The sequence below is a fragment of the Desmodus rotundus genome, chromosome 3, assembly GCF_022682495.2.
Source record: "Desmodus rotundus isolate HL8 chromosome 3, HLdesRot8A.1, whole genome shotgun sequence".
NCBI classification, from domain to species: domain Eukaryota; kingdom Metazoa; phylum Chordata; class Mammalia; order Chiroptera; family Phyllostomidae; genus Desmodus; species Desmodus rotundus.
The window spans coordinates 179,938,162-179,951,657 of NC_071389.1; positions in this window are offsets into that span (position 1 = coordinate 179,938,162).

Here is a 13,496-nt window from a genome sequence, read left to right on the forward strand (position 1 = left end):
ACAAACTGCAACAGAAGACTAGACAATTAATGTGATGTCAGTCTAATTCCCTACAATTATTACCTTATGTATTCCTTTTAAGTAAATTCTGACAAAGGTTATATTCTCTTAATAAAGATACATTATTTCTTATAAACTTAACAGAATATATATTTTACAATCATCAGAACAAGTTTGTAAATGTTATTATTGTCTAATTTCACAAAATAATAAAATCTTTATTCTAAAAACAATATTTTTTCTCTAACATAATCCAGGACATATTTTCATTTTAGTTATTATTTTCAGGTTTTATTGGGATATAATTTACATACTTAACTATACAAATTTAAGGTGTAAAGAATAATGATTCAAATTGCATGTATTGTGGAATGGTTGCCACAATAAATTTAGTTAGTATGCATCATCTCATGTAGGTACAATAAAAAGAAAAATTGAAAAAGAAAAATTTTTCCTTATAATGAGAACCCTTAGGATTTACTTTTCTAACAACTTTATACATTGCATATCATATATCAGTGTTAATAATATTCATCATGTATGTTACATCTCTAAGGCTTACGTATCTTATAACTGAAAGTTTGTGTATTATGCCCACCTTGCTCCAGAAAATTTTATTATTTTAGTATATGTTATTGATTATGCTATTGCAGTTGTCCCATTTTTTCTCCCCTTTTTTTTCCTCCACCCTGCATCTGCCTCCCTCCAGCATTGCCCCCACCTTAGTTCATGTCCATGGATCATACATATAAGTTCTTTGGCTTTCCATTTCCCATACCATTCTTAACCTTCCCCTGTCTATTGTGTACCTACCATTTATGCTTCTTATTCCCTGTACCTTTTCCCCCATTCTCTCCCCCTCCTGCTCCCCACTGATAACCCTCCATGTGATCTCCATTTCTGTGGTTCTGTTCCTATTCTAGTGGTTTGCTTAGTTTGTTTTTGTTTTTTAGGTTCAGTTCTTGATAGTTGTGAGTTTGTTGTCATTTTACTGTTCATAGTTTTGATCTTCTTTTTCTTAGATTAGTCCCTTTAACACTTCATATAATAAGGGCTTGGTGATGATGAACTCCTTTAACTTGACCTTATCTGGGAAACATTTATCTGCCCTTTAATTCTAAATGGATTGCTGGATAGAGTAATCTTGGCTGTAGGTCTTTGCTTTTCATTGTTTTAAATACTTCTTTTTAGCCTGTAAGGTTTCTTCTAAGAAATCTGCTTATAGTCTTGTGGAAACTCCTTTGGTAACTGCCTCCTTTCCTCTTGCTGCTTTTAAGGTTCTCTCCTTCTCTTTCATTTTTGACCAGTTTCACTGACTACAGTTCTACCTCCCTGTACTTGAATGGTAATATCTATGAAGTGTTTTCTAAGATAACCAGTTTTAGACTTTTCCAAATAGAATCAGAGGTAAAGACATTTATCAAACAACCTGTAGGTAGGATCTGTCTAGATTTTTAGGACTTTTTAGCTCATCTTATTTGATTCTTTTTCACATTTTAACACAAAAACATCTTTTTACTGGCTTGCTTTTTCAAAATGCTCCATATTTATAGAAACAATTCATTTTTTAAAATGTATTGTTGTTCAGTCACAATTGTCCTGCCTTTTTCCCCTTGGCTCACCCCAACCCTGTGCCTCCCACTCCTACAGTCAATCGCTGCCATTGTCCATGCCCATGAGTCCTCTATTCCTGTTCCTTTCCTTGCCTCTTCCCTCTCTTTCCCATTATCTCCCTTCCCTCTCCCCTTTGATCACTGTCAGTTTTTTCTTTATTTCCAAGTCTCTGGTTCTATTTTGCTCATTTGTTTGTTTTGTTGATTAGGTTCCACTTACAGATGAGATTATATGGTATTTGCCTTTCACCACCTGGCTTATATCACTTAGCATGATGTTCTCCAGTTCCATCCATGCTGTTGCTCAGGGTGGGAGCTCCTTCTTTCTTTCTGCTGCATAGTATTCCATTGTGTAAATGTTTCAGGTTTTTGATCCACTCATTTACTAATGGACACTTAAGCTGTTTCCAGCACTTGGCTATTATAAATAAGGGTGCTATGAACATTAGGGTGCATAGATTCTTTTCAGTTGGTGATTCAGAATTCTTAGGGTATAGTCCCAGCAGTGGGATCACTGGATCGAAAGACAGTTCCATCTTTAGTTTTTTGAGGAAATTCCATACTATTTTCCACAGTGGCTGTACCAGTCTGCATTCCCACTGACAGTGCACTAGGGTTCCCTTTTCTCCACAACTTCGCCAGCACTTTTTTTGGTTTATTTATTAATGATGGTCATTCTGACCATTGTGAAGCAATATCTCATTGTGGTTTTAATTTACATCCCTCTGATGGCTAGTGATGCTGAACATCCTTTCATAGGTCTGGAAAGAATAAACAAATGGGACTTCATCAATATAAAAAGCTTCTGGAAAAAAAAAAGGCTTCTGCACGGCTAAAGAAAACATCAGCAAAATGAAGAGGGAACTAACCCTATGGGAAAATATATTTGTCAATAATACGTCGGACAAGGGTTTGATCTCCAAAATCTATAAAGAACTCACACAACTCCACTCCAGGAAGACAAACAATCCAATTAAAAAGTGGGCAAAGAACCTGAACAGACACTTCTCCAAGGAGGACATACAGAGTGTCTAGATAAATACTTTTGAGAGGAGCTCCCAAAGAATATTAATAGTGACAGTAATTTCAAAATTAAGATGTTTCAAAAGTGCAGTGCTACATGGCTCTTTCCATCACCCCAAACCAAATGTTAATACCAACAAACAGCATCAGTTGCTCAATGTAATAGACACACTGATATGAACTATACTAACTAGGACATCCAACATAACTGATTAAGAAAAGTCATAATTGACTAGTCTCAGGTAATTAGTGTCAAAAAAAGTGTCAAGTAATTTTCTAAGTGCTTTGAATAGATCAGAAAACAAAATCCCTTCCCATTAGAAAGCAAATATTCAGATGTGGCAAGGAGTAAATTAGAAATTTACTCCTTATCTACAAGGAGTAAATAAGCCAAATAAATAAGTAAATTATACTGTATGTTAGAAAGTGAAAATTCTGTAGGGAAAAAGAAAATGAACACAGCAGTGGAGATGTAAGCATGACAAATTATTTTTAAAAATAATTACAGGAAGGACTCACTGAGAAGCTGAGTTGAGATTGGAAGCAGATGAGAGAATTAATGTTCTAGACAAAGGGAACAGTCAATACAGTGGCCCCAAGGCAGGACAATGCGTGCTGTGCTTGAGGAACAGCAAGAGGGCCACTATGGGTGGAGATTAATCAGCAGGGAAAGAGTCAAAGTAGATTTAGAAATGTAAGGAGAATGGTAGTTGTGGGTGCTGATTAGTCCCTTATAGACCACCCTAAGTAATTCAGCTTTTACCCTGAGTGAGATACGGAGCCTTTGGAGAACTTTCTTTCTTTCTTTTTTTAAATTATTTTATGTTGTTCAGTTACAGTTGTCTGTGTTTACTTCCCACCACTCCCCCACAACCCCAGCCAAACCCACCTCCCTCTCTTGCTTCCACCCCCCCCCTTAGTTTTGTCCATGTGTCCTTTATAGTAGTTCCTGAAAATCCGCCCCCTCCTTCCCCCCATTATCCCTTTCCACCTCCCCTCTGGTTACTGTCAGATTGTTCTTAATTTCAATGTCTCTGGTTATATTTTCTTGCCTTTTTCTCTTGTTGATTAGGTTCCAGTTAAAGGTGAGATCATATGGTATTTGTCCCTCACCGCCTGGCTTATTTCACTTAGTATAATGCTCTCCAGTTCCATCCATGCTGTTGCAAAGGGTAGGAGCTCCTTTCTCTCTGCTGCATAGTATTCCATCATGTAAATGTACCATAGTTTTTTAGCCATTCATTTACTGATGGGCACTTAGGTTTCAATAAACAGATGACATAATCTGACTTAAATTTTAAGAGATTTACTCTAGTTACCTTGTTGAAAATAGAAACTTGGGAATGCTAAAGGGAGTTAGGAGGCTGAGACAGGATTCTACACGTTGGATGATGATGATTATCAGACGTAAATATACTTCCAGAGTGATGCAAATAGGATGTCCCTAAGAACTGAATATGAGATGTGAGAGAAAGAGAGGAATTAATGATCCCAAACATTTTGATCAAAAGAACCAAAAATTGGTGGTGTTTCCATAAACATTCCTTTCACATGACAGTGAAAACCTAGATTCTATATTGGCAATCGATGGATTCTCCCTATTTACATCTGGTAATGTCTAAAAATACATAGATTAAGAAGGTTTCACTGAAAGATTTTAGTTACTATTTCAGATTGCCTTTTTTATTTTCTTTATGCTGTGGGCAGTGCACAAAGAATTAGAACTCAGCTCAAATCTGAATTAATATCAGTCCCCAGAAATACTTTATTCAGGCTTGTACAACAATCCATTTTGGCATGTTTCCTAAGTGGCTGTTTTTCTAATATTTTCCAGCATCAAAGTCAAGTTCTTGATTTAGTGGTCAACATAATGAATGTCATTTGTCTTGATCATAAAAATTGTTGAAAATAATTACAATAATTTACCTTGGTTTATTAAAGTCTCTTTAACCTTCCCATAACATTGTTCCTTTTTATCAACTGACCTATGGTGGCTACTTCTGGGGTACTTTTTCTCTGTGTATTTGTAAATGGACTTGATTGACAGGTCATGAACTATGTGAATGATTCTTCTTTTTTTATCAATACTTGCAGATTTTCACTTTGTGTTTCAGTATTGTCTCTAGGATATCAGACCCCTGACAACTGACTTTCCAAGAATAATCTTTCATACAGAGCTTTAAAACATAATGAAACTCATGTGTCAGCAATTGCAGTCATGTGTAAGTTCCCTCAGACCTTATTCCCCTCTAATCTAGTTGCATGTCAGAAAACCTGGAAGTAATCAATACCAGTACTCCAGTATCATCCTCATTTATTAATCAAGTCTATCTTCCTCTTTATTCTAGTATCTCTTAACTATAGTCTCCTCTCTAGTGTACCACCCCTGCTTTAACTCACTCTTAACATCACTCTCTTGAACTACTTGTACAGTTAATACAGCAAAAATTGCTGATATAAAAGCTGCCAACATTCTAGGAATCATGGAAGCCATCTTTAGGGGTTCATTTGTTTGAAAAACACAATTACTTTTTGATTGTGAAAGCTAAAGATACTTAGCCAAAACTAGTCGTAAAAGCTCTGGAAATAAAGCAAAGGAATTCTCTTCAATGGGTGTCAAGATTATATTTGGATAAATGATGATGAATTTTTATTACTTTACTTTCTTACTATAGGAGGCCTGGGATTTAGTAGAGAAGTAATATTATAGACAGTCCTCTGATTTGAGTAGAAATAAGTTCCCAAAACAAGGCAGAATGTTGGGAAAACCCTTGTGATGGGCTGGGTTAATGGACACAAGGGCAAGCACTAGCTGATAACACAATTTAAAATTTTCTGTTTTGTTTTCCTGATGATTTCTTTAAATTTTTATTAAGAACTATTAGCAATAATATTAGGATGAAGCGTGGACAAGAGAACAGAGGTGGCTCTAAAAAGGTAGACAGGGTAGTTTGAGAAGTAGTCAAGATGGAAACATCCACTGGAGTGTTTCAGAAATTTTAGGCAAAGGGATTGAATTCCTTGCAGGACTACAGGTAAGGCTCAATTAAAGATGTTTGAGCATTAAAACAAATGTTGATTTTAGATGTGTAGAGATTTTGTGCCCACTTGAGATAAATGTCCTGCTTTTCATACTGTTTTTCACTCTCTGAGTTTTCTAATTTTCAAATACGACCATACTTTTAAAAATGATATTTTATTGGTTAGGCTATTACAGTTGTCCTGATTTTTCCCCCTTTGCTCCCCTCCACTGAGCACCGCCTCCCCCCGCCCCGACACACACACTACCTCAGGCAATCTCCACACCATTGTTCATGTCCATGGGTCATGAGTATAAGTTCTTTGGCTACTCCATTTCCTATACTGTAATTTATATCCCCATGGCTATTCTGTAACTACCTATTTGTACTTCTTAATCCACTCATCTCTTCACCCATTCTTCCATAACTGCCTTCCATCTGGCAACCATCAAAACACTCTCTGTGTCCATAATTCTGTCTCTTTATTCTTATTTGCTTAGTTTGTTTATTAGATTCAAATGTTGATAGATTTGTATTTTTTGACATTTTATTGTTCATAGTTTTGATCTTCTTTTTCTTAAATAGGTCCCTTTAACATTTCATATAATAATGGTTTGGTGACAATGAACTCCTTTAGTTTGTTTGTGTCTGGGAATCTCTTTATCTGCCCTTCAATTCTAAATGATATCTTTGCTAGGTAGAGCAATCTTGGCTTGAAGTCCCTGCTTTCATGACTTTAAATACTTCTTGCCAAACCCTTCTAGCCTGCAAAGTTTCTTTTGAGAAATCAGCTGACAATCTTATGGGAACCCCCCCTGTAGGTAACTAACGTCTTTTCTCTTGCTGCTTTTAATATTCTCTCTTTATCTTTAACCTTTGGCATTTTAATTATGATGTCTTGGAGTGGGTCTCTAGGCATCCATCTTGTTTGGGATCCTCTGTGCTTCCTGGACTTGCATGTCTATATCCTTCACTAAATTAGGGAGGGTTTCTTTCATTATTTTTTCAAATAGCTTTCCAATTTCTTGCTCTTTCTCTTCTTCTAGCAACCCTATGATGTGAATGTTGGACCTCTTGAAGTTGTCCCAGAGGTTGCTTATACTATCCTCATGTTTTTGGATTATTTTTTCTTCTTGTTCTTACTGGTTGTTTTTTGCTTACTTATGTTCCATATCATTGATTTGTCAGCTTCATCCACTCTTCTGTATTTTTCTTTTCCTGTAAATTATTCTTTGTTTCAATTAGTGTATCCTTTGTTTCTGACTGGATTTTTTTTTCATTTTTTAATTGTTATTCTATTACAGTTGTCCCAATTCCCCCCTTGCCCTCCTCCGCCCGTCCCACCCCCTTTGAGGTTCTCACTAAGTTCCTTGAGCATCCTTATAACCAGTGTTTTGAACTCAGTGTCTGATAAATCACTTATCTCCATTTTATTTAGCTCTTTTTCTGGAATTTTGAACTATTTTTTCATTTGGGCCACGTTTCTTTGTCTCCTCATTTTGGCAGCCTCCCTGTGTTTGTTTCTATGTATTAGGTAGAGCGGCTCTGACTTCGTGCCTTTGTAGTGTGGTCCAAAGTGGTAGGTGTCCTGTAGAGTCCAGTGGCACAGCCTCCCCTATCACCCAAGCTGGGTATTTGAGGTGCACCCATTGTGTGGACTGAGTATACCCTCCTCTTGTAGTTGAGCCTCGGTTGCTTTTGGCCAATCGACGGGAGGGATTTACTCAGGGCAGTCAGCTGCAAGGATTAGCTGTGACCACTTACCACTAACCTCCACCCTCCATGGAGGATCAGCTATGCAGGGGCAGGGTGGTGGTGCTCCTATGTGGTCTGCAGCTGCACTGGGTACACTGGCCCTGGTGTTTCCCAGATGGCACAGGCCAAGTTCAGCCCCTACCTGTGTTTTGCCTGGGGCCACCCTACCTGAGCTATAAAATAATCTGAAATGACTGCTATTTATGCTGGGCTTGAGATTCCCAGGCAAAGCTTAGTTGTGAATCTAGGCTGGCTGCTGCTAGTGCTGGTCCTGGGGCTCACTGAGGCTAGCTATTTGCTGTTTGATAGGATTTAGGAAGTTGTCCAGCATGAGCCAAGACTACCCACTCATATGGAAAAGGCAGGTTGGGTGGGGCGGAGTCTCTGGGGATCTCCAAAGTGGGTCAAACAGTGTTAGCCAAGTTGATGGAGTCTCAGATATGGTACCAGCTGCTCTCTCTGTGGGGGAAGGGTTTAGAAAACGGACAATGGCCTCCACTCACCTTGATGCCAGAAACTTCACTTTGTTCCTGTATACCACTGATGCCTTTCAAGCTGCTACTTCAGTGCTGGAGTTCAGAGGGAGTGAGTCTGAGTAGGTGAGTCCATGTGTAGGCTCTTTAAGAGGAACTGCTTGAGGTTCCAGCAGTTTCTTCCACTGACTCAATCCCAGTTGGATTTTGCAGCTAGAAGTTGTGGAGATGTATCTTCCTGGCACTGGAACCCTGGGCTGGGGGATCTAGTGTGGGTCTGGTACTCCTTGCTCCCAAGATATCCCTCCTGAATTTTTATCCACCACAGGTGGGTATGGGACCAGCACATTCCACATCTGCACCCCTCCTACCTGTCTGGATTGATGTGGTTTCTTTAACTCTATAGTTGTCAGACTTACATTCAACTCGATTTTTGACAGTTCTGAGTGATGGTGGTTCTATATTTTAGTTGCAATTTTGATGTGGTTGTATGAAGAGGTGAGCCATGTCTGCCTACACTGCCATTGTGACCAGAAGTAACTCTACTTTTCTATCTAAACTCTTTTATTAAATTCACGTGATGTTCTATACAAAGCCAAGACTCATTGCTTGTCCTTTCCTTCTGACCTCCAAATATAAATTTTTCCACACTTTTAGATAACTTCTATTTTATTCACGTTACTTCCAAATTTCTAAGTGTGTCAAATTTTCACATGCCTCCAAAACTTTGCACTAGTTATACCTATGACTGAAATATTTCCTCCCTTACCTGCATGACTACTATTTATACAGTTTCAGATTTAGCCAGGACAGGGTTTTCCTGACCCCCTTTATGTTTAGCTATGATACGCTTATTCATGCTTTCAAAGTATCCATATATACTACAGTCAAGACCTGTGTCACACTGTTGTAATTGTTGATTTTCTTGTTTGTGGTGTCTTGTTCATCTATGAACTTATACCGCCTAGCCCAGAGACTAGCATCTACTGGGTGTTCAGTAAATATTTGAATAGACAAATAAATTAAAGTGATCAGTGAGCCAGGGGCTGTTTTAAAAAGATACTCTTTTACTTTTAATACAAAAATAAAATATGGAATATAGGTCAGTCATTAATAAACTCAATTTTTGTTTGATAACTTCAGAACTTTTAGTATGTACATATGTACAAAAATATTTTCAGATATTTGTAAAATATAATCATATCATAATATTCTGTATCCTGCTTTTCTCATGTATAAAATAGCATGAATTTTTCAAGTCAGTACATAGAAAGTGACATTATTTTTAACAAGTGCATAGTATTCCATTGAATAGATGTTCTAAATTTTATTGACAACTTTCTTCTCTTATTGGACACATGCTTTTTTCTAATTTTTCACTATTTTAAATAACTGCATATTTATATTTGCATGCCTATTCACTTGTTTCCTTAGGATCTATGCCTATAAGTAAATTCTTAAGTGCTTTGGACTTAAGGATTTAATTGTAAACACTTGGGTGGAGATTTGCACTGTGAAAATTTTGTACTCAATTCTTATTATGGGTATAAAAGGCTGAGGTTTTTCAGCAAGTAACTAACCGAGTGTGATGTTCCTGGTTTTTGCAAACAGCTGCTTTCAAAAAGGGAAGAACATTTCACTCCTAAAATAATCCATTTATAAAAATATTCATCTTTATGCTGACAAAATATGTCAATCTTATATAGAGCTCACATACCACTTTTAGAATTTAAAGAAAAATAAGTTTGGTTGTTATCTAACATTACTTTTTCTTTCTGGAGAGAAAATAAGGAAAGATTCTTTCTACTGTAAATAAGTGACAATATCTTTAAGCTGGGAGCACTAAGAATAAGAATAGATACAAATATCTCAGAAACCCACCAAATTAAATTGATTATTTGTACTGGTACTTTTCTAAGGATTTAAGTCTTGCTTGGAGTTCAGATGTTCTCTTCTTTTCAACTTCTTCTTCATCCTAAATAAAAGATTCTGGACTCTGGGATTGTGTTCTTCATGAGGGAAAGTCACTGTGTAATTTGTTTTTCTTACTTCAAGGTTTTCTGGAATCTTTTTGAAAAGAGTTCAAAGAGTTTTCTAACTCTGAGGTAGAATATGTTTAATTTTTTTTATTGATTGATTTTTAGAGAGAGAGAGAGAAACATCAATTTATTGTTCTACTCACTTACGCATTCATTGGTTACATATGCATTCATTTACCTTGACCGAGGATCAAGCCCACAACTTTGGTATATCCTGATGACGCTATAACCCAGCTACCCAGCCAGGGCAGGATATATTTAAATGGAAAGGAAAATGGGCATGGAGTTAAAACATTACCATTTCGATCCTGGGTTTTCTACATAATGAACAGTGTTGGGTAAGCCACTTAACTTATTTAAGCCTGAACAATCTTACCTGTAAGAGGAAGAAATCATTATTTCACAAGGTAGCTGGTAAGATTACAAATGAGGCAGCATGCCTGAAACCTTACAACACATTACTGGAGGGAAGAATGGGGTCACCTGCAACTGTTAGTGGGCAAGATTGGCTTGCCTTTCACAAAGGCCTTGGTTTCCTTCTCTTTCTTTTTTACATGTCAAAAAGTCAGTATTTTCTATTTCTCTTTGTCCCTGGAATATGTTTTCCTTCCTTATGTTTGGTATCTGATTTTTACGTGTATTTTTCTTGTAATTTTTAAAAGATTTAATCTTTTCTATTTTGATACTCATTTTCCAGACCTTATGATTTTGCAGGCTGTAAAAAGGTTTCTATATTGTCTGCTTTCTCTTCTTGATATCCTGCTCTATAACCCACGCACAGTGCCAGTCTTGCTTTCTTGTGCACATAGCACTAGCATATTTTGACCAACAAAGGAAAGTGTTCTCTTTCCTGGCTTTTTGCCTGATAGTTAAACCACGCTCCACTCCTACCTCATAACCTATGTTTCTGTTCTCAATTCTCAGAAAAGCACTTGTTCTGTCCTATGTCCTAAGTGGTCTCTCTTATTAGGTCACCCTGCTATTTTCTCCCACGTCAGTCATTCTTGTTTCTTCACTATTTACTGGGCCTAATTTTAAAATGACTTACTTTTGTATTCTTCTTTTTGTTTCTTTGAACTTGAAATCATATATGCCTTAATGTAAAATGGATTGAAAATTGAACTTGTTTGCAACTTGGCCATGAAATAATCCAGATGCAAAAAACTAAAGCATCTAATTCAAGAGACACTTGAGAATGCAATGTGACCACCATTTGGGAGGGCCTTAGGGAGCAACTAAGATGTTCAGCTCAAACATTTTTTGCTTCTTTCATTTTATTACTTATTTACTCATATAGTGATTGAAAATAGGGTTATCTGACAATATTGACCTGGAATTTGTTTTGAAACCCCAAATAGAGTACTAATTTAATAGTTTCTCATATTTTTAATGCTCTCATCTGATTTTGTATATAAAGCTCATGACATTTTTTGTAATTATTAAGCCTTAAATTAGAGAGTAAATTCTTTGAGGGCAGGAATCATACTTATTTTCTTACTTGTGCTTATCACAGTTTCTGGCATGCTTATCTTCAGTTTCTGAAGTTTCACCAACTAAATTAAATTAGTCGAATAAATCGACTAATAGATCCATTAAATGAAACTTTTCCTCATGGCATTCTCAGACATTATCTTAGATCAAGACTCAAATGAAAGATTGTATTAAAAATCTTTTAAACAAAATACTTTATTCATTTTATTCAGTAAACTTAAACTTATGTGCCAGGTCAATACAATTACTGACATATGGAGTATTTTTCAGCTTTATACTGTGAATTGTTTTGTAAAATTTTTGTTTTTGATAATTTTATTCTGGGGTTCATATTCTAAATGCCTACTGATACTTTCTACCCTTTGCAATTTTCCTTGCAGACCTTATAACACAGTTCTACGTTCCTCTGTATTTTATTCCAAATGCGTGACTTTTTAGAAACTATGCTTTTTTTTTTTTATCTTCTCTGAGAGTTTCACATGCTATTAGCAACTTACTTGGTAAAGAAATTTTGTTGGATTATTAACGGATACTAATGATCTCATTTATTACTCTGTGATGTAATATTTGTATTTCATCTTAAAATCAGCTCAAGGTTTTTTTCCTATAATATTTCCTATTTTAGATATAGTTTTCCCCAAAGTCAAGTCGCTTTCTGCACACCTTTGTTCTGTCCAGAAAAAGTCCAGCTATTGTTAATATAATGAGAACAGTTTGCAAGACATTGATGTAGCCAAGGAGCGTGGACTGGAATGCACGTGGCATGAATGAGACTATACTGTGCTAGTCAGTGGGGGTGGTAGACGCCATTGAGTGAGCATGTGTACTCACATTCAACATGACTGAGCAAGTAGAGCAACGGATCTGCATCAGATTTTGTGCTAAACTTGAGCATTCCTCCGCAGAAACTATTTGGATGATGCAGAATGCTTTTGGGGTTGATGCACTGAATGCAGCACAAATAAAAGTGTGGCACAAACACTTCAAAGATGGTCCAGAATCTGTTGAAAGTGATCCACGTCTCGAAGGCCTGCAACAAGCAGAACACCTAAGAATGTTGAATGTGAACCAGCTGCAATCAACAAAGTTCAGTGACTGACAGTGCAAGAACTAGAAGCTGATCTGGGGATTCCAAAAACTACTGTGTCTGATATTTTGACAAAGGATTTTGGCATGAAATGTATCATGGCAAAATTTGTTCTGTGGCTTCTGCTACCAGAGCAGAAGGAACATTGTGCTGAGTAGCTAATGACTTGATTCAAACTGCTACCAATGAACCAGATTTCCTCAAGAAGCTCATAACCAGAGATGAATCATGGGTCTACGGCTATGATCTAGAAACAAAGGTCCAGTCATCCCAATGGAATTGCCTGGTTCTCCACGCCTGAAGAAGGCATGGCAAATTTGCAGCAAGACCAAGACCATGTTAACTGTGTTTTTTGATTGGGAAGGTATTGTCCATCATAAGTATGCCCCTTCGGACCAAACACTTAATAAGGGGCACTACCTCAATGTTCTTAATTTGTTTAGAGTTTCAACAAGACCAATACCGGTGCAGCTCTGGGCAATGGGTGGTTGGCAGCTTGATCACAACAACGCACCCACTCATGCATCACATCTTGTGCAGAGTTTTTGGTGAAACATCAGATCACCCAGGTGACTCAGCCCCACTACACCCCAGATTTGGCACCCTGTGAATTCTGACTTTTCCCACACCCAAAATCACCTTTGGAAGGGAGGAGATTTCAAACCACTGATGAGATTCAGGAAAATAGAATGGGGCAGCTGATAATGATTCCAACAAAGGATTTTACAGAGTGTTTTGAACAGTGAGAGAGACACTGGGAGAACTGTGTGAGGTCCCAAAGTGCCTACTTCAAAGGGGACTGAGGCATCATTGTTCTGTGTACAATGTCTCTTGTATCTTGTATCTTCAGTAATTGTCTCTGTTTGGCATATTATATGGTTGAATACTTCTAGACAGACCTCCTTGTGTCAACTTGGCTAGGCCACGCATGGTACCCAGATATTTGCTCAACCACTAACTAGTCTAGGTGTTACTGTGAAAGTACTTTTTAGATG